The sequence below is a fragment of the Nipponia nippon genome, unplaced genomic scaffold (genome assembly GCF_047370975.1).
Source record: "Nipponia nippon isolate SJK-2023a ecotype South Korea unplaced genomic scaffold, ASM4737097v1 scaffold_4, whole genome shotgun sequence".
NCBI classification, from domain to species: Eukaryota; Metazoa; Chordata; class Aves; order Pelecaniformes; family Threskiornithidae; genus Nipponia; species Nipponia nippon.
The window spans coordinates 124,732,041-124,752,776 of record NW_028262358.1 but is presented as its reverse complement, the minus strand read 5'-3'; the positions used below and the strand labels follow the sequence as shown (position 1 = coordinate 124,752,776).

The window sequence follows — 20,736 nt, the reverse complement described above, 5'->3', positions numbered from 1 at the left end:
TATTGGGGAACTTGTAAGGGTCTGCAAATAAAATATGTCAGAAACCTTTGATATAAGTGGACTAGTAACATCAAAGCGGTGATGTGTAACCAGCAGGTGGGCAGAAGACAGGACAGTATGATCCTGTCTTCCTCGTTCAGGGGTAATTCGCTGGCCAGAGATAACATGCAATACAGGAGCCCATTGACTCCCAGAAATGCATTGTACATCTAATAATATATGTCAGTGAATAGGTTAACATCATTCTCAGATTATTAATAAAGATAGCAGTTCCATAGCAAATGGGAAGGAAAAAAACCAACCCATGCATTGCTTAGGTAAGATATTTCTTTCCTCAGGCGTCTCTCCTGGGAAGACCTTGGTACTTGTAAATGAATCTGCCGCCTACCTTGTGTACCTTCATTTTAATGTGGGGATTGAGGAGGAGCGAGGTATCGGAAAACCAGCCAGAGATGGATGCGTTGGAAAGTTGCCACTAATTACTGTGGCGTCTGACAATTAGCCGTTGTCAAGCCTTTCCTTGCAAGTTCTCAACCGTGCATCAGGAAACAAAAACAAAGACCTGGAGAAAGGCAAGAGCTGTCCTTGTAGTGATCTGGAAAAAAAACGTTCTGGGTGGTTGTTATTTCGTCGATCTTGCTAAAAGCAGAACATAGCGTTGGTTCTGATGTGGTTGCTTTCTAGCGGAGCAGGTGGGATTTGATGGACCCAGAAGATCGTTGTTTTTTTGCTGTCAGGCTCTGTCGTAGTCTGCAAACTTGTTACTCCTCTTAGTTATAAAACAGGTTTGAGGCTACCTTACTTCACGGGAAAGCTGTAAATCAGAAATGTCTGCAACATGCTATTGTTGATGTTCATCTTAGAATTCTTAACAAAAACTAAGATTTAATAAAAAATAATAAAAAGATTCAAAGGAATCTTGCAGTTGGTTTCTCACGTTTGCCTCCAGGGTCTTCTGACTTTGTTTTTAGTTTGTGGCAGTGATGAATAGCACCAAGCCTTTTGCAAGTGTCTCAAGGGTGTAGTTAGTTAGGAGTAACGATTGAGCTGGAGCTGGCAGGTATCTCCAGGCTTTTGTACAGAAGCTAATTTGCCCCCAGCCCCTCAGGAATCAGACCTGCTCTTTCTCTGGAAATGACTTTTACTTTGCCAGGACAATGACGATTTTGATTAGAAAGGCGAAGCAACGCAATTGTTTCTTCCTTTCCAAAGGAGCTGTTGGGGAAGATGTTTTTGCGTCAGTTGAATGTCTGTCTTACTGAGCCTGCATTTCAAACGACGTTACTCAGGCAGCAAGGCCCACAGCATCTTCTGGAGTAGTTTATACAGGTACGACCCAGGCTTTGCACCGACTTGGGTCTCTGTATAATTCCATTGACTTGGAAGCAGTGACATGTAATCTCTAGACAGATTTCGAGTCTGTTTTAATATGCCTCGCTGATCTATAATACATGCGCAGACACGGCGATCCTTTTGGTTACCACCGAAGGCAGCTGTATCTGGGACAGAAAGTGGCAGCTGTTTGACAAATGTAATGGAGTAGGTATTATAAAAAGAGCCAAAGTGAATTTCTTCTTCTTAAAACCGATTAGAGCAAAAGCAGCATTGCCAATGTTTCTCGCGAGCTTAATGCTGCTTTGCAGGGCCGTCTTGCTTGGACGCTTTGCTGTCCCTGTACCTATTCTTAGCCTGTCTACCAAAAGCTGTTGTGTGCATATTGGGGGAGCGCTGTGTTAACTCATACTGTGTACGGACTCTTTGTATGTTTATGTGGAGCTTTTTGGGGAGGGAGGGGATTATACCCAAGCTCTTCTGTCACCTTCCCCTGCTTTTGTGCTTTATAAATCTGTAGGAAATAGAGGTTAGTGTTTCCATAGTATCTGAGCGTATCGCAGTGCTTCTGTGATGTAGGGAAGTACTGCCCAGTTCTTGTTGACGCTGGCCTTTGGAGTCAGGATGCGTGACGTGGTTGAACTGATTCCATAGCTTGCTGCTGGAAGGGATGGTCTTGGTCCCTTTCCCTCTCAGCTCTGCAGTCCTTGTCATTTATACGATGCCTCAGTGATGTGATTCAGTTTGATAATCCAACAGCAAACTGCTTGTGGGTTTTTTGGGGGGAGATGGGGGGTTCCCTTAGCAGTAGGATGGGGGGGAAGTTGCTAGGCAGCCCTTCTCCCCTTTTCTTACTGTTAGTTTGCTGTCTTAATGCTCCTGCATTAGGATATTGCTGTCGTGAGTCCAGCCTGGCTCTCCCAAGATGTGAGATACGAGCGCTATAAAAAAATATTTTGATATTTTTACCCAGCTCTGGTACTCTGAATTTTGCTGCTCCAAAGCTATGAGGGATTGATGCCCAGTACGAGCTGACCTGTTTCTGTTACTCCAAAGGCAAAATGAGAGACAGAGCAGCGAGAAGCTGGGTTTGCTGCTCCTTTGCTGCTGGAGGGGATGGTAGGGATGGGCACCTGCTACTTAAGGAGGGCAATACCTGTATGTGCTTGGCCCCTTCCCCTGACAGCGACAGGAGTGGCTGAGCATTGCAAGGCTTGGGCAGATATAGAATAGGTGGTGGGACAGTGACACAGCTGCTGTGCTGTGTCAGAGGTCTGCTCCAGCGCTCTTATCTTTATCACAAATCTTGAGCCTGCTCAGGACCAACGAGGGCAATTTAATGAAGCTGGGGGACTCGTTATAAATGAACGCGCTGAATGGACAAGAACGGTTCGCTGTTGTATATGACTATGAAGGTCACTAGAATAGGATGCTCATTTTTCAGTTCCTGCGTGCTGCTGGGTGAAACCGAGGTTTGTGCTGACACACGCAGTTCCTGTTAATGGGGACTGGAGTTGCACTGAAAGAAGAAAATGCCCCGTTTTGAAGGCTGCTTGGCAGTGAGACAACTGGAAAGACTTGTGGTATTGGTACAAATCTTCTCAGACTTCAGCGCTTCTTTTTATTGCGTGACTTTTTATTCTGAGGCTTTCTTACTATGACTTCTGCTCTTCGGTTATGAGAAGTGAAATTAATAATTTCCCTTATTTCCCATACATGGGAAGGAATGTCTTCATTCTGGCCCAAGTTTAACTGCAGATGAGATCTGTTTTGGGAACTGCATTATGCAAAAGCAGAGGGAGAGGAAGAGGAGACAAACAGTTGTGTAGCCTTCTCGCTTTGAAATGCAGTTTTAATGGTTCCCTGGTATTCATATAATTATTTAACTGGCTATGTGGTCCTTGGGATTATTATTCATTCCAAGCAATAATTGGAGCAGTAAAGATATCTTGTTAAAGTGAAAAAAAAGAATTGGCATATGTTTTTTTTTTCAGTATTGCATTTTAGTAATTGTTTGCAATGACCTTTTGGAATCGCAGAGAGAAAATTTGTTTGCTTGACTTTCTCCCAGATCAGCTCCTGGCTATCTTGATATAGAGCAGAATTGAGCTGTTTTGGTTTTTTTAATTACATTCTGACAGCAAAGCCTATTCTTCTGCGTGCATTACAGTTCTGGCTTTTTTAAAGGTTAAACTGTCTTTAACAGGACTTCCATAGATGTAGTTTTCTGAAACTTTGGGGTTTTTTGTGTTTGGGGTTGGTTTTTGGTGGTTTTTTGGTTGTTTTTTTTTGTTTTGTTTTGTTTTTTTTTTAATCCAGAATTGCTTGTCCTTAGTGTTATTTCAAAACAGCACTTTATTTATTTATTTATTTTAATCTAATGAGAAAACTCACTGTATTTTTGGATGTCTAGAGGCAATGATGAAATGTCTAGAGATGATGAAAGGGCTGTGGTTTGTTGGATTTTTGTTTGGGTTTTTGCTTTGGTTTTTTTGGTTGGTTGGTTGAAGTGTTGGTGGTTTTGGGTTGGTTTTTTTTTTTTCAGCTTAACAGGTTGTAATGTGATTAGGTCATAGAACCTTACCAGGTTTAGAAAAAAAAAATTTTTTTTTTTTTTTTACAAAGTTTTAGCAAAGGTCTTGTGAAATCTTGTTCCTTGATGTCACTGGATTGTGGTGGCAGGCCACTGTGGGTTTGGTATGTAGGAACATGTCAAACATCTGAGAGGTCCTCACTCCACACAAACTGTGTGTCTGTGTGAAACCTGCTCTTCTCAGGGACGAGAGCAATGGTTCCTCCTTTTACCCTTTCAAAGCGTCTCTTCTGGCATTCTCCCTCTTTCCTCTCTAAGATCTGACAACTCTTCAGATCGAAGGGTCGGAAAACCAGATTGTGTGAAATCTTTCAGATCAACTCAGCGTTTAAATATGAGTTTTCACATGAGAGCCCATTGCACCGTGTGTTTTCCGAAGCTGTACTTGGAGAGGCTGTGAGAGCCTGGTCCTTCAAATACACCAAAGCAAGCTTTGTGAAACAAGCGTCAAAGAGCAGGTGCTGCAAAATTAGGGTTCTGCCAAGTTTTGCGAAACAAAATTGCACTGACGGAGATCTGCGTCTCTCAAGGGAAAATAAGTCTCCAACATGAGTGTCCAAGCTGGAACAAGAGAACAGATGCTGAAAATATCTCCAGTAGCTCAGTTTGCAGCTGGTCCTTCCCTGCCTCTCAGTCTGGTCCGTGAAGGCAGCGTGGTATCTAGAAGGACTGAAATGCTGGAGTTACTTGCGTAGATGACAGAAAAGAGTGGAAGAATCAAATGGGACCCAACCACATGTCGCCTTAGATCCACATTGAACTGGAGCTGGGTGAGCAGATGTGTGATTTCAGCCCCCAAATCAGGCTGAGTATTGCACATCATAACTCAAAAAAGTGGGCTTTTCATCCTTGAATCTGAATAGACAGAGCTGAGGGGCACTCTGTATTTCCTGCTAAATTCTAGATAAGATCTTCTACTGTTCAAACTTGCAAAGCAGTTTAGGTGTGTGCTTCCCTGCTTGCAGGGCTCCTGCAAAGAGTTTGATCCACCCCTTCATTTTGTTGAGTCTGTTAGGAATGAATGATGTTCCTCAAGCTGTGCACACAAGAATGGTTTAGCTTTAGAAAAAAAATTTAAAAAAATCCCCTGCAAACAGATGATGTAATGCCAAGCCCCGTGTTTAAACAGTAGCTAATTTGCTAGGGGATAAACCAGAGTTAAATCTGTCAGGCTTTCTAATTCCCAGATTCAGCAGAGCTTTGTTCTTTGTGCTTTCAAATGCAGGATACGTATGCGTGTCCATTGCTGTCGGTGTGATTTTCTTCATCTTCTGTAGCTGAAGAGTTTGTCCATGGGCGAGAGAAAATGTTGCTCTAAATCTTGATATGTATCTTTTTAAGTTTTACTCAGTGACTGAATTAAAAACAAAACAAACAAACAAACAAAAAAAACAAACCATTTTTTTCAGTGAGCTGCAGTGCTGCAAAACAAAGTTTCTTTTGGATTTGGATCTTGTGTCCTTGCAGGCACCTTCCTTTCGCCAAGGTTGGCTCCCTGCGAGGTCCCAGGGATGCTGCTGGGTGGGAGGCTCCACGCTCTGCAGCTGGTTTGGGCTGCACCTAGACCGTTTACTTGGTGTTTGGACTCTCCTCTCCCAGACAGTTATATACAAAATGAGCAACACTTAGTTTTCACCCATGTAGCTTTAGTTCTTATGAGCAGCTTTCTCTGCTGGTGGCAGCTCTGACCCGTGTAATGCTTCATATCTGCTGACAGGAGGGGACTTACTGTGGTTGGTTGTGTAAGAGGGAGGTTTGTATCAACACTTCTTTTCCCCTCCTGGGATGCTCTGTTTATTGGGATTTTTTTTCACTGACCTATTCCTTTGATCTTCAATTTTGGCACCATTTCCCAGGGCTCGTGTGAGCAAAGAACTTTTGACAGCTAGCAGGATGAACCAGCACACGCAACAGGGTTAGAGAGATCCAGAAGCTTTAGTATCTGCCTGCAATCACAGAGGAGGAAACGCTGCTATTGTGAGAAAATGAAGTGGCAATTTAAGGAATTGCTTCTATTTTCTCTAGCTTTTTATATCGAAAAAGGAAAAATGTCAATCTTCTAACTTGGAGCAGCTTCATATGAAAGTTGACATCTATTTCTTTGCGATGTCATTAACCAACTTGGCATGCTGGGTGGTTTCAGCAGTTTTTCTTCCTCTAAACAGTGCTGGCAGAAAACTCTGAGAGCGAGTTGCGCTGACGCTGCGCTTGGTCTGGAGATGTTGCTCTGGAAAACAGTCACTTTGGGAGAGATCACATCTGTGAAGAGACGTTGCTGACTCACAGCATCGATATCTGCTGGATTGTGCTTGTTTTAAACAACTGGATTTCAGAAGCTTATAAAATTGCAGAAGGGGGTGGGAAGCTGAGAGACTGTCCTGCAGTTGATGGTTTCTTATTTTTTCCATGGTTTCTGTTGAAAACTAAGAGTAGTGGGCCAGTTGCGATTTATGGTGAAGTTGTGCTTAATCTGTTCTGTTTATTATTATTTTATTCCTTGTGCTCTGCTTGCTGACTTGACTTCCTCCTCTTTGGCATTGTTTTCACATAAATCCTTTTCCTCAGAATTTCCTTGTTCTCTGCCAGCTGTGGAACAGCTGTGAAGATACCAGAAAACATTAACTGCTCTTAAGAACTGCTCAGAGATGCATGGTTTTGCAATGGAGACTGGATTTAGCTGGAGCTCCTTGTATGGGCTGAACTGCCCTATAGCTAGGAGTGATGGGGATGCATTGAGAAATTGTGGACTGGTTCAGACAACAGGCCTTTTGTTTGATTGCCTTAGCAACCCTGCCTCTCTGAAAGAGGAGATGTTCTCACTCGCACATAGCGTCGTTCGCAGGAAGGCTGGGTGTTTCTCATGAAGCAGGCCTGGTTTGGAGGACTGATCTCTGGAGACACTGGTCCTTCTGTTCCCTCAACCCCTTTTTTTGACAACACGAGATCTCCAGCCAAAAGTCTGTGCGTATCTAGTGTTTGCCCCCCAAACCCCAAGCAGCGTGTTCCACTGTCTCTCATCCTTTGCTATATCTGCTCCTGTGAGCACGGTGCGCTGAATTTAAATAAATTGTAGTTCTTGCTAAATATCTGACAAATATTGACTTAGTCTGTGGTGTGAGCTGACTAAGCTGAAATTAATGGTGTAATTCTAGCTTGTTTGGCACGTGTGTATAGGCAGTTTCATTGCAGATGGTAGAGCAAATTAGGATCTTACCTTGACTCCATCTCAAGGGGAGGAAAGAGAAGCCTCGGGCTTATAATGTCAGTAAGGAAAGACTTGGCAGAGGCGTGGGGGGGAGTGTTTGTAAAGATGTTATTTGAGGGTGATAAAAACTCTTCCTAATGAGTGAGGTCATAAGGCAAAATTGAGGAGTTGTTGTTAATTGTGTGCTATTACAGATGTCTTGAAATGATCTCCTGCGTTCTGGTCCATTGCCATACCCCTGGGATAATTTTTGTTAATGTGTTGAAAATGCGATCCAAAAAAATGAGACAATCTGGCTGGCTGAGGCTTCGGCATAGATCAGCAGACGCAGTGCTGGTATCTGCTGGCTTCGTGTGTTCTGTGGAAGCTTTGCGCTCTGTGGAGATAAGGGTATCTGGAAGGAGACCGTGGCATCTCCTTTGCTTGGGTTGAGGAGATATGGACAACTCCATGTGTTTTTGAGATGCTACTGCAAAATGATAAAGCACTGAAGTCTCCAAGCAGACAAAGAAATGGAGATGCAAAAAGGTGTCTGAAGTCATGCGAGTCATCCGAATGAGCTGATGGCAGAACCGGAGCTAAAATGTGCAACTTCCCTTGTGTTTCAGAGCTACCGTGCAGCCTGTCCTTCAAACTCTTGGGAAGCTTGTGGGTTTTTTGAGGTTGTCTTTGAGGGGTTTGTTGCTGGCATAAATAAATCTTGGGATTCATAACAATAAAGATGCAGCTTCAGGACCAGTCCTGCTTGAGTGACTGCAGGGATCTCACTGCTGGCTGGTACTGTGAATCTGGTGGAAGCTTATGTAAATGGTGAGCTCATGAGTTGTTTTTTTTTTTTTTTTAAAGACCCCTTTTTTCTCTTCTCCCCCCACCCCCCCAGCTTTTTGCTGCAGTTTTGATGCAGGCAGCGAGATCTCTGTTGTAGCTTTCAGCTTCGCGGGAGCTTTATGCCTACAATTGATCAGTTCCTAGCTGATCTTCAGTAGCCCAGAGAGCAAACGTAATGCAGCAAATTCATTATATGCTAAAATATTTATCGGATTACTGTAAAGGTCATTGATGGCAATGAAGGCTCAGTACAATACAGTCCTGAATCTTTCCAAAGATGGTATTTGTCACCACTCTCTTTTGAGAGCAGTGTCTCTTAAAGTACTTGGAATAACTTATCCTTGGCACATGCTTTTTGAGGTGTGTGCTTGGATCCTCCATAGGTCAATAAATAGCTGTTCACTGCGTCTGAAAGTTAACAGCTGTATTTAGTTTTGTTGTATGTACTCTCACAGGCAGGCAGGAAAGGAGTTTTAATTTAACCTTGTACTTTTTTGCTTGATTTAAGTAATTTGCAGAGTTGTATAATAAAATCTTCGTAATCTTATTTCTATTAAGATTATAGTAATCTAGAATTGTTATTAATGCTGAAGGGCATTTTTGCTCGTACGTGTGTAGGAGTGAATTACTTGTTGCATAACATGATTTGGAAAGATAGCAATGAAGAGGCTTCTCGGCAATGAGGTGGGCTGTGATTTGCCTTCCCCTGAACCACAAAATGAAGTATCATTTGGCAAATGGATTTGGGACTGCGAGGAACCTCTCAAACCATTTTCACAGGTGCATGAGTGGTGGTGCGTGACTGTTCCCTGTTGGAGGGCCCTGGATGGTGTAGGATATATGACTGACCTATTTGCTGGTAGTTTTAGCATCTGGCTAGGATTAGTTCAGCCAGCTGATACCCAATTCCTCCTTATAATGATATGTCTTTAAGCAACAGTTAGATCATTGGATGCTGAGGAGCATTTTGGAGTCTGGCCTTGCAAATACAGCTTGTTAATTGAAGCTACGCTCGCTGTCAAGGCTGCCTTTTTAAGTTCTGCTGTCTGTCCTCCTAACAGTATTCCACTCCCTCTGGCTTCTCATTGACTGCAGATGAAGCGCTGACTGCAGTCTGCCTCTGATCCTCACTTTGTTAGATGGGGACTGTGATTCGTCTGCCAAGCAGTGGCTGCTGGCATGCACATTTGTCACCTGTGGCCACTCCTCTTGCTGTGATGGGCTCTTTCCTTGTCTCACCGAGAATTTTGCTAATTGGAAGTGAGCATTGAAGGGGCCACGTTTATTGTTCGGTGTCACGCGTAAGCTCTTTGCCTGAGTGTGCATTTCAGGCAGCTGCATGAGGTTCAACAGCTTTGTCTGTCATGATCAGACAGATCTCTAGATAATCTAGAAAATCTCTTGATTATGAGGGAGGAAAATAATAGGCTTTGATTTACAGATGTTGCTGCACAAAAAGTGCTTCTGTGAATTCTCTGAATGGCAATATCTGGGTATGTTTGGCATCCTCAATTTCCGAGCACATCCATTTTCTGAACATATCCTGAATTTCTGCATACTTTTCTGGACAGTGTATGCAGTTACTCTCATTTGTAACAGGGACAGCTGTTTTACAGACAAGCAGATTATTAATAATTTTTCAGTAGCATTTTAAGCCAAGTTGAGGGATTATATTGGGTCAAGAGTCCTTGAAGTTTACAGTAAAAAAGACAAAGGATGATAGAGGCTATTGATGTTTGTCTAACTTTACAGGCAGGGTTGAAAGAGGGAAGGGGATGAAGCATATTTTGAAGTAAATCCTCTAAACACCTTTTCCTTCTCTCCCTTAGGAAGTTGTAGGCAAACTTGAAACCGTTTTCCAGTGTGTGTACCTCTAGGAGTGGTGGAAGGGGGAAAGAGATGCAGCAGGCACACATATCTCACATCTGCAGCTCGTGGTGGCTGTTTGGGTGAGGGCACACCAGCAGCAGGAGCCTTGCAGGTATTCGTGAAGGGTGTTGAAGTATTTTCTCCTTTTGGGAACAGAAGCTCTCTTGGTTGTAGACTGACTGACAGATACGCAGAAGATTAGGAAATGTTTTCAAAACCCCTTGAAGTTGTGGTAAGCTGGAAAAAAGAGATCCTGTGGTCTCTCTCTCTCCTGGCTGTGTGGTAGACCAGATTGGAAAGTGATCGGATTGAATTTAAGCTTTCTTCTGGTTTGTGAGGTTATTTGTAATCTCAAGTTCCCCATGCAGCCACACCGTGCTTTCGCTGGGATAAGGAAGAGGAGAGATGATGGGAGGGTTGAAATACTCTCATTTTTGTTTGAAGAGCTAATGAATTTATGGTGTTAGTGTCTTTGCTGTTGAAGGTGAGGGCAGCATCGAGTGGGAGACGTTTAGGTTGGGACTCTTTTGTACAGATGTAGGTGTCTACAAAGTTGTGTCTTGTTTCGTTGTTTTTTTTTTCTCCTTTCTCTGAGGCCCGCTTTATAGGCAGCGGAGAAAAATGACCATTTCTGTAGCACAGTTCATCTTGTCCTAAGTAGACATCTGGAACCAATCAAGTTTTATGTGACCCAGAAGTGCCTGCTTCATTTGCTAGCTGTAGAGAGAGCCAGACCAGATAGCTTAGGTGTAATGGTAATCGGTTGCGGCCCACCGCAACACCGTATTGAATGAGAGGTGGCTTATGCAAGGCCAAACCTTGGGTGCTGGCTAGTTTTGGAGACAGTACAAGCTCCTCGTAGTTGTGACTTCCTCCTTCTCAGAAGGAGGAAGAGCTGATGCGGTTGCTGGATCTGATTATACCACACGGTAGTGGGTTTGAGCTTTGAAGCATGTTTCTGGATGTTTTAGTGAGAGTCATTGTGTGGTGGTTCAAATATCGATGAAGAAAGTTGAAGGGCTTTGTTTCACTCTCCTGACCATGGAAAGATTGGCCAGTTTGTCAGCTGTGATCCACTCGCAAGGGAAAGGCCCAGCTAGATGGGGTGATGTCCTGGTAGCAAGCTTGGAGGGGTCTTACTGCACTAGCAAAGGCGGGAACGAGATAGTGCAAAGGGTCTTTTCCCAGTGATTTTTGTATCTCTGATCAAATGTGCATTGGTGGAGGAAATCACACTGAAAAGGACCACAGAGCTTTTTGTTTTAACTCTCTAACTTAAGCCTAGATCATACAAAGCAAACCCTCCTAGCCCGCGAAGGGGGTTTTGTGGAGGAATAAAGCTTATTGTCAGCTGCGGTGTTCAGACCCTTGGGAAATTGTGACCATTGTCTGGGCTATTATTGCTTAATAAAAGCTTTGCATTTCCTCATTCAGGGTCTTGAAAATCTGGTTCTATGCTTTTAAAAATAACTCAGCATGAGCCACAATTGGGAGCATTCACAGAGGAAATTCTTCAGCCCTTTAAAACAAAGTGAAGGGAGGGGAAAAAAGCCCTCCTTAAAGTGCTTTTACTTGTTCGTGAAGAGTGAGTGTGTCCAAGCCATGCTTCCGCTATCTGGAGGAAGCACAGTGAGGTGAGAGCCTGGTTCTGCTCCTGCTGAAGGTTTGTTTGCCTGCAGCCTTCACGGATTTTGGATCCAGCGCTATCCCAGCTGGGAAGCCTGGGCCGGACGCACTGAATGCATCCTCTTGGGATGGAGGGGATGGCGTACCTCTTGTGGATGAGTATCTCTGGGCAGGTGAGTGGAATAGCATTCACTGATGAGGTTGATGTGTTTTGTGCTTGATACAAAAGGCAGCAAAACGTTTCTCTTTCTGCTTGGGACAGAGGCCGCTCCAGAAAGGGTAACTTTAGGCAAACTGAAACTCGGTCACGCGCTGAAGGATGTGCAGTATTTAGGGCACCCGCTACTGCAGGCTCTGCACTGGCTTTGGGGTGCTGCCTCGGTGCAGACACTGCTGCAGGCTGTGACGGGGGTCACAGGTGGGGGGCAGATAAAATGGAGCCAGCACTTGAAGTGGAGCCAGCACGTATTGCAGCTGGCCTCACTGCTGTTGGGATGCCGGGCAGAGGCATTTTGGTTATTTTGAACCAGCCAGCGCTGGAACGGGGAAGGGGGCAGAGGAGGGGGTGCTATGGGCTCTGCAGTGTGCATCAGCCTTGAAGTTGGCTTACCTGTAGTTTTTGCTCTTCCCAGCTTCTGCTTGAGGTTGTAGCCCTGCACAGAAGCCCCATAACTATTTTGCAAATCCACTTTTGGAGGCTTGTTTCTTTCCCTGTGTGTGTTCTTGGGTTTATTTTCCTTCTTCGGTGGAAATAAATTATATTGCTTGTTTCTTATGTTCTGGCTTTGACTATGAGAAGCAATGTATTCAGTTTTTTTTGTGTTGTGGTGGTGTGGTTTTTTTTTTTTTTTTTCTTTCTACAGCAAGCAGTGCAGTTTCTGCTGTTAAAATTTTCTGGACAACAGTTGCTGCCCACGTACAGCACAGAAATGTGTGTTTAGTGGTTGCAAGGCATGCTTGCTCTGGGTGTGCCTTCTTCTTTTGTTCAGTGCGAGTGTCCACATATGCGACTGGCCATAATTTATCATTGCCATTAAGCTAGGGAGATATCATTTAAGTTAGCAATTTGTGCTTTGTGCATTGCAGAATTATATACATTGACTCTTGAAGTAGATTTTGAAATAAGTTTTCTCTTGGAGCTGCGTGTTTCTTGCAGGATAGAGGCCACAGCATGAGGAGGGAGCTGTCTGGGATGACGCTGGGCTGCAGCAGTGCCATAGAAGACACTTGGTAGCGAAGAGGCCGATGGCTGGGTGTCATGGTTTAACCTCAGCTGGCAATTCAGCCCCACACAGCCACTGGCTCACATCCCACAGTGGGATGGGGAGAGAATCGGAAGGGCAAAAGTGAGAAAACTCGTGGGTTGAGATAGAGGCAGTTTAATAGGTAAAGCAAAAGCCATGTGTGCAAGCAAAGCAAAGGAATTCATTCCCTCTTTCCCATCGGCAGGCGGGTGCTCAGCCATCCCCAGGAAAGCAGGGCTCCATCCCACATAACGGTTACTTGGGAAGACAAACGCCATCGTTCTGAACGTCCCCCCCTTCCTTCTTCTTCCCCCAGCTCCATATGCTGAACATGACGCCATATGGTGTGGAACAGCCCTGTGGGCAGCTGGGGTCAGCTGTCCCGGCTGTGTCCCCTCCCAGCTCCTCGTGCACCCCCAGCCCACTCGCTGAGAAGCAGCAAAGGCCTTGACTCTGTGTAAGCGCTGCTCAGCAATCACGAAACCATCCCTGTGTTATCCACACTGTTTCCAGCACAAATCCAAAATGTAGCCCCATCCTAGCTACTGTGAAGAAAATTAACTCTATCCCAGCCCAAAACAGCACACTGGGATATTGGTTCAGTTTTATCACTGAGATAGGTAATGAGTTTAGGCAGAATATCCCTCTTCTGTGCCTCAGTTTCTCCACTGGAAAATGAATACAGTATGACTTGCCTTTTCACTGCGTTGGGCAGCTTGCAGGCTCTTCAAACTCTGTGTAATCAAGTCAGAAAATGGACAAATACAAGCACTGGAGAAAACCTTAACTGCAAGGTGTGGCGAGACCCTAGCGCAGGAGAGCGGTGAAAAGCCTGGCGTTCCTGTGTTTCCAAGCTGTGTTCAAGCAAGCACTAAGATGCCTTGGATACGGTATGCTGCGAACTTCAGCATTAGTTGGACTGTTTGCCTACCGGCAGCGCTGAGAGCAGTTTCTTTTCCTTAGGAAGAAGGATAGAAAGGGTTTGTGAGTGTGTGCGTGTTCATTAAGAGCAAGCAGGAATTACTCTTCCTCCGTCTGACTGTCTCCTATAGTATCTGTGATATGCACAGGCCTGTGCGATGCAAGAGAATGGGGACAAGACACAGCCCTGCAGTAGCTAAATCCTGTCACACCTCTGTGTGGATTGGTATTACTTGACATTTTCTAGGTCAGGTGCACCATTAAAATGATTTCCATGCCTGTGTTTGGAGAATCTGCGGTGCCTATTTTCATTTATATCCATGTGACTGATCCAGGGCCATATGTTAAGAATATAACTGCTTTTTATTTTTTTCTTCTTTTTTTTAACTGTTGGTGTCTAAATATATCTAATAAAAATGCAGACTGGAGCTCTTTAATGAGGCGATAAGTCATTCCTGCCTCTCTTCTTTTTAAGACAAAACCACCTCACACACTGGCTTTTTTTTGTATGGACTTCTGCTTTGCATTTCTACACATCCATCATAGCATGAAGCCTCTCACAAAAGGCGGTAAGAAAAGACTGCCGAACAGACCGTTTTGGCATGCATAAACCTGAACTCTTGCAAAGGGAAACCCTCAGCTTTAGCAGAGGAAGCTGTGTGTGTGATGATAGAAAGTGTTTTGGGGAAAAAGAAAAAATAAAAAATGTAGTGCCAAGTAAGTTTAGCATGGTCTTAAATTGTACAGCTAAGACCAGGAGCCATTAGGAAGCAGTTTGCCAAGGGAAATAGTTCCAGTTTTGTTCCTTCCCTTTGCCAAAGTGAAGTGATGGAAAATTTTTTTATCACTGGTACCTAACTTCTTCGTTACAGTCGGCGGTTGAAGTTGTGTGCAGCAGCGTACGAGCGGCGGCTGGGGTGTGTGTGGCATGGCTGTGCACGGATGTACAGATACACCGTTTCTGATGGTGAACCTTCGGTTCTGGGAGGAAATAGCTTTGCTACAGGAACAGCTCTGGTTTGCAGGCATGTTGCTGCGCATGCTGCTGCAGCAAATGTACCGTGGTTGTGGTTTGACAGCTGAAGTCAGAATATGACTGCTAAATCAGATTACGCTTGCACATGGTGGCCGGGTGTGAAATCCCGGGCGGCTGAGTGGCACCGTCACCGATGGACCGCTGTGCGGTTGCACAACGCGTTTTCTGGAACGGCACAGTCGTCTCCCCGGGTTGCCGTGCCTGCACGCTCGTTTGCGTCTCAGCGCTGCCGCTTGTCGCTTCTGCCAGGACGTCTGTTCGTGGGCTTGTACTGTGAACTGCATTGCTGAAATGTCCGAACCAGGGAAAAAGATACACTTGTTTTAGAAGGGCTTCTGCCTTTTTTCATGGCTCACAGGTTGATCCTGCATGTGGTCGGGGTGGTGACAAGCTCTAAGTTGGGGTCTCTCCTCTCCAGAGAAGACTCACCATGTGGCTACACACTGAGACTTGCTTCACCAGGCTTATAGAGGAAGAGGAGGAGGAGAGGGGAGCCTTAGCAATTCCAAGTTGTGATCGAGGATTGAAAGCCAGCGTTTTGGTGTAGAAAACAATAGATCTGTTAGTAATTGTTTAACCATGAAGTATGTCAGAACAGCTGAAAAAGAAGTTGATGAGTTCTCTGAAATGCCGGCCCACGTGTAAAGTTTCTGCGAGAAGGTAGTCAGGGTTGTGCTCTTTAACTTAATGACCTCTTCAGATGGGCAGTCAAACCCTACTAATCAAATTTAGCAGGGCCTTGCATAGTAAGAGGTGCTTTATTTACAGGCTGCAGTCACTCGTAGACGCTGAGGCACAATGATAAATTATTTAACTATAGATATCCAAAGAAGCGAGCCAGGCGCCTGCTGGGCCGCATTGCCTCTCTGCTTCCCAGCTTTGCACATTCTCTCGCTGGCTAATCCACAAAATCCAGCTGTTTGCAGAAGTGGTCTCTCGGTTATTAATGTTAATTAGCGAGGTTCTGCTCTATGAATATTCCTGTAGTACGTGCTTTCAAAACATACAAAGTGCTAAGCTCTTCACCCGTGTAACGAGCGTGTATATAGCTATATTGTTAATTAGCAGCATCCCTCCGAGGACGCGTGGCCTCTTGGGAATGGTAGTTTTGGTGTTTAGCTGTTTGCGGCAGTTAGAGCAAGTCCCCTCCGAGACTCGCTTGCAGGCTTGTGCCGTAGTCAGGTTGTCAGATTTTTGACCTTTGTTTTAATCATTAGTTTCTCCTCTGTGCATTCTACTTACTGAGCAGTGCAGTTTTTAATATTAGTTATTTTCAGATTTGCCATTAGTACCTTGGTTTAATCAGTGCCAACAAAGCACCTGACTTGATATATGTTCCAGGTAGGGGTCAGGATTTAAGTATTCTTCAAAAAAGCTTTTATGGTACAAGAATGGTGCTCCTTGTGCCGACAACAGTTTTATATCTCTGCCTCTTAATAACCATCCTGTGATAACACCTTCTTCCTCCGACTTACACAAACAACTCTGTTCCAAGGAGAAATTTCCCCCTGAAAATGTAGAAGTGCCATTTGTTCTGCAAAGTCCGACTGGGGCTTTATTATTGCTCTGATTTAATATCCTTGCTGATGGGATGCTCCCATTGCGGGTGTAACGTCTCAGAGATATCCTCTCTCTACAACTGGGTAGAAAAACTTCCTCCCCCCTTGTTTGAACACCGACGGCAATAGAATGGAAGATGATGATACTCTTTGCTGTATAGGTAAATAATATGGCTGTAAGTGAGAACCAAGTTATATTTTAATTTTTATGCATGTTCAGGATGAAAAAGCAATGTGAGATCAGCAGGTCTTTCCAGAAGAGGAGGGTTGTTCTCAAATATGTATGCTTTGTTATACGTTTTCAGTATCGTCCAGAAAACTCTTGGTTTTGCTGTTTGATTATAATTTGCATTTAGATTGGCAGCCTGAAGGAGAGTCGCTTGCAAGGGGAGATGGGGCTATATGGCTCGACTCTCTTGCAGATCTGGCTGAAAGTAATGGCATTTACATAAAAACCATTAGCTCTGTTATTGATAAACACGAAAGGAATCCGTTTCATTTAATTTTCTGGTGAGGAGTCTTTAATATAAGCATACAATAGCACTGCAGTAGTAACATTCCTGCCCCCCGTCCCTCCTTACTGACCCCTTGTTGTTTTAAAGGCAAGTTTTGATTGGGATTTTGTTGGAGTTCTTTCCATCCAATTCACTGAAGTAGCCAGTTGTCTTGCTACATTGTAGGGAATTATTTAATGCTCATCTTAAGAGGTGTCTCTATTAATTGAACAGGGATTTAATGTCTCCCTGAAGCATAATTGGTCTGTGTGTGATGTATACCAACATGTATGTCTAGCAACGGGTTTTCCTTTTGTCTGCATCCCAGCGCCGTTCTATGGGTAATCTTTTGCTTAAACAAAATGGATTTAAGCAGAAGTTCAGTGGCTCCTTATTAAGGGGATAAAGTGAGTTGAAACAACAGATCTTTTAAAGGAACTTCTTTGGTGCACGCTAGACCACATCCTATCTAACCGTTCAGGACTGTGTCTTGATAAAGTAGTTTTTGTGGCCAGAGAGAAAAAATGTTTCCCTGTGTTAATGCTCTTGACCACATGTGTAATGGTGCCTCGGTGTGTCACAAAGAGCTGTGATTCACCGTCTCTGTAGTAACTGGTTTTGTGTGGCTATTGCTGCTGCTCTCTTATAGGAACATCTTGCTTTACGCTTGGGTTGGATCAGGTCTGACCTTCTTGAGAACCTCCAGAGGCAGCTGGTGCTATAGTTGTTTTTAAACATCACAGCATTTGCTTGAGAGACCTCGCTGTGAGCTTTGCAAGCTCTTTCAGTTCTTGACCTCAGTGTTGGGGGGGGGGGGTGTCTGTGTCTGTTTTGCATTGCTTAGCTGGCCTACTTCTTGATTTTTTTAATTTTTTTTTTTTGTCACTTTGTCTATATTTACAACTTTTTTCCTCTCTAATAGGCTCCAGACAAATGAGTAGAGAATTGGGTACAGAAGAGGGACAGATTCCAGTTTTCCAGTTGATCACCTTGTACAGTGAGTACCTTAATATTTCAAGAATGAGATTATCTGTAGTGCCTAATGTTGGCTTAAAATGGACTTCACCGGAGAGCAGCATTAAGTCTGCATGTTTGGACAATGTTGTCCTAGAAATACAAGCTCCCTTGGCTTGACTCTTGTTTTGGGAGAAGCAGATGTTGTCGGCTCCAGCTCCTTTTATCCGAAGTGGTAAATTTTATTTGTATCCCACTTCCAGTAGCGTGCACGTTTCAGCAGAGCGGAGAACTGATGTAGTTATGTCCTGTACTTGCTCAAGGCTGTGGAGAATCAACACTTAAAGATGTTGCAATGTAATTTAGCAATGTGTCATGTGCGGCTTTCTGTGCTGCAGAGCAGAGGAGGCTCTAGGGTCGGGAGAGCAAAGGTTCACCTCCTCTATTCCAGGCTTTTGGAGGTGTTGAACTCAACAAGGAGGGTGGATGAGGGACCTGCCACGGCACGTGTAGGGGTTACTCATAAAGGCGTGTGGTGAAATCAGGCAAATGAGGCTTGGCTTGACTTGTGGCCTGGAAAGGGTAAGAAAAAAGAACTGGAAAGTGTGGCCTAGTTCATGGTAAGGATGGCAAGTTTTTTCTTAGAGGAGAAAATCATTATTTCATGGGGAATTTTTACACATTAAAATATCTTGCATGCATGCTAATGGGCTGTAATAACAAGCCTATGCTTTGTGAGGTGTCTGCAAATATTTTTAAACTTGCTATTGTGAGGGACTTTAGCTATTAAGTACTGGTTAATGAGAATATCTTGACCCATCTGGTGCAGTGGCATAGCCAGACTGAAATAGTTACCTGCCTACTGTAGGCGTCTGCAAGCTGGGAGGACGCTCTGCCGCTGGGTGTAAAATGCGGGCGCAGACACGGCAGGTGAGTGTGGGAGCTGCACTGATGGACCGAGACCACCGCACAATTCAGTTTATTGTAGCAGTCCTAGCAGGCGACTCCCCTAAGGGTAACATGGGATGATGAATTTTAAAGCTGAGGGTGTTGACTAACGAAAGACAAGGATGAAATAATATACTTTGAGACTGGAGGGTGTCAGCAGGTTGGTTTAAATACATCCTGGGAGCAGGGCAGAGAATGCCTGTGCTCCTGTGAAAGAAGGGGGAAAAGAGGCTTACTTATTTGTGGCTTCCTAACTTCTCCTATATCTGACCAGCATAGCGTGACATGCAGGATGTCCTTGGTTCAGATGTTCTATTCCTACTTACTACAGGATGGATTTAGCTTGTTATACTTCTGGATTCAGAGCAGTCTTTCTACCCTCCTTCTGTTATGTGCCAGACACAGTGGGGACTCTCTTCTCAGCTGGTGCATGGCTACTGTAACGAGTGCCATGGTGAATAATAAAACTGGAAGTAGCAGAGAGGTCATGTGAAGAACAAATTATGCCATTATTGACCAACGGTGCCATCGTGCCATGGTCTTAATCGACAGATCTAATCCCAGTGTGTGTTTAGAGTCAGATCTGCTGACTTCAGTAGCTAAAATAAGTCGATACCATTGAATTCTCTTTCTCCTTGCATATCTTAAGTAGAACACAGTAAGTTGCAGCCTGACAGCTGTGCAATCCGCAGAAGGCTACAGGGCTGCATAGGCTTCCCCGAGGGCATAATTTGGCCTGTAGAACATTTATTATGGCTGGTGTCGTGTGTAGCAGGCTCAGCATTGACCTTCAGAAGCTGTTAAGCATTTGTGGGCCTGACGGCTGGAAGAATGAGCGTAGGAGACAAGGATTTCAGGTTTGGAGCCCTTTTGTAGGGCAGCAGACTGTGATTAAAGCCAGAAGACTGCATGTATGAATTTAGGGCAGTAGGAGATAGCTGAGCGAAGGGCTGTTCTTGGCAGAGAGCTGGAACAGAAGAGATGCTAGAAACACGGTCTGTCTATGATTGCCATGGAACAGAATGGGAAAATAACCTGTTTCAAGGGAATCCTTAACAAGTCATTCTTATGCAAGACTGTCTCTGTGGCACTAAATATCTAAATAACTGGGCTGCGGCTGTAATATAAAAATATTTTCAAGAGACTCATCTTCAAGCATCACCTGAGGCTTCCTGGCTTGGCAGCAAAGCAAAGTATTGCGGGAGGTTGTATTGCAGGTCCCTTCCTATGAGGATGTGGCATCATCTGTGTGAACACGAGCGTAGGTCTGATGCTTCCTGTGCAAGCACCGGGCTTAGCTGTGTATGCGCTTCTGTGGTCTTTGTCTGCTCACAACTGCAATTGAGAATGCTAAGCCAGAGCGGTTAGTTTGGTATCGCAAGGAGGATTTGTGCTGCCTGTAGCTCCTGCCTGCAGTCCTCCCAGGGAGCACTGGGCAATGGGGGAGATGAATTCCTGCTTCTTGCTGCTGTTCTGCTCAGAAGATGCCATAGACTCTTGCCTGCTTTATTAAAAACTCGGAACATGGCAAACAAACACCTAAGCTATGGGAGGCCAGAGGTCTGTCCTGTCTCAAGCAGTGGCCAGTAGAAATGACCTTCATCTCACATCAATTTATTTAGCTCTTATTTGAACCCACATGTGCTTTTGGCCTCTGTCCTGTTACCAGGCATTTCAAAGTTTAACTTTGTGTGATGAACCACCTCCTTCTGGTAACTGAACCTGCTGCCAACCAGCTTACTGTAATAAGCTCCTGTTTAGGGAGTTGTTGTTGGCATGTTTGCCAGTTCCACGCTGGTTTGGGTTCTGTAGATCCCTACCGTGTCCCCTGTCAGAGGTCTCTTTTCCAGACTAAAACGTCCTAATTAATTCAACTGTCCTTACAGAAGATGCTCCATGTCTTTGATGCTCTTCACTACTTTTCTGTCCTCTTTCCTTTTGATGGTAACTTTTGGTCATGGTGCACGTCTGTTTTTTTTTTCTCCTCTCGCATGTTCTTACACCCCTACTTATCGGAAGCTTGAAAGATTAGGTTTCTGAGGGCCTGTCCTTTTGCTTCAGTTCTATGTATTTATAACCCCAGAAAAGAAACTAGAAATTTTGTATGCTCTACATAACAATAGGCCA

General features: G+C 44.4%; 1 protein-coding gene across 11 annotated transcripts in view; it reads left to right on the top strand.

The window, feature by feature from the left end:
• EXTL3 (exostosin like glycosyltransferase 3) overlaps positions 1 to 20,736 on the top strand; it is a 161,365-nt gene that overhangs the window by 27,152 nt on the left and 113,477 nt on the right. For 10 of the 11 annotated variants that reach the window (XM_087773780.1, XM_087773779.1, XM_087773775.1 and 7 more), the window contains one exon: positions 17,630 to 17,704. The exons of the other annotated variant lie outside the window; for it this stretch is intronic. The gene's annotated coding sequence lies outside the window, so the exon portion shown is untranslated. The remainder of the gene's footprint in view (positions 1 to 17,629; positions 17,705 to 20,736) is intronic. 11 annotated transcript variants of the gene reach the window in all.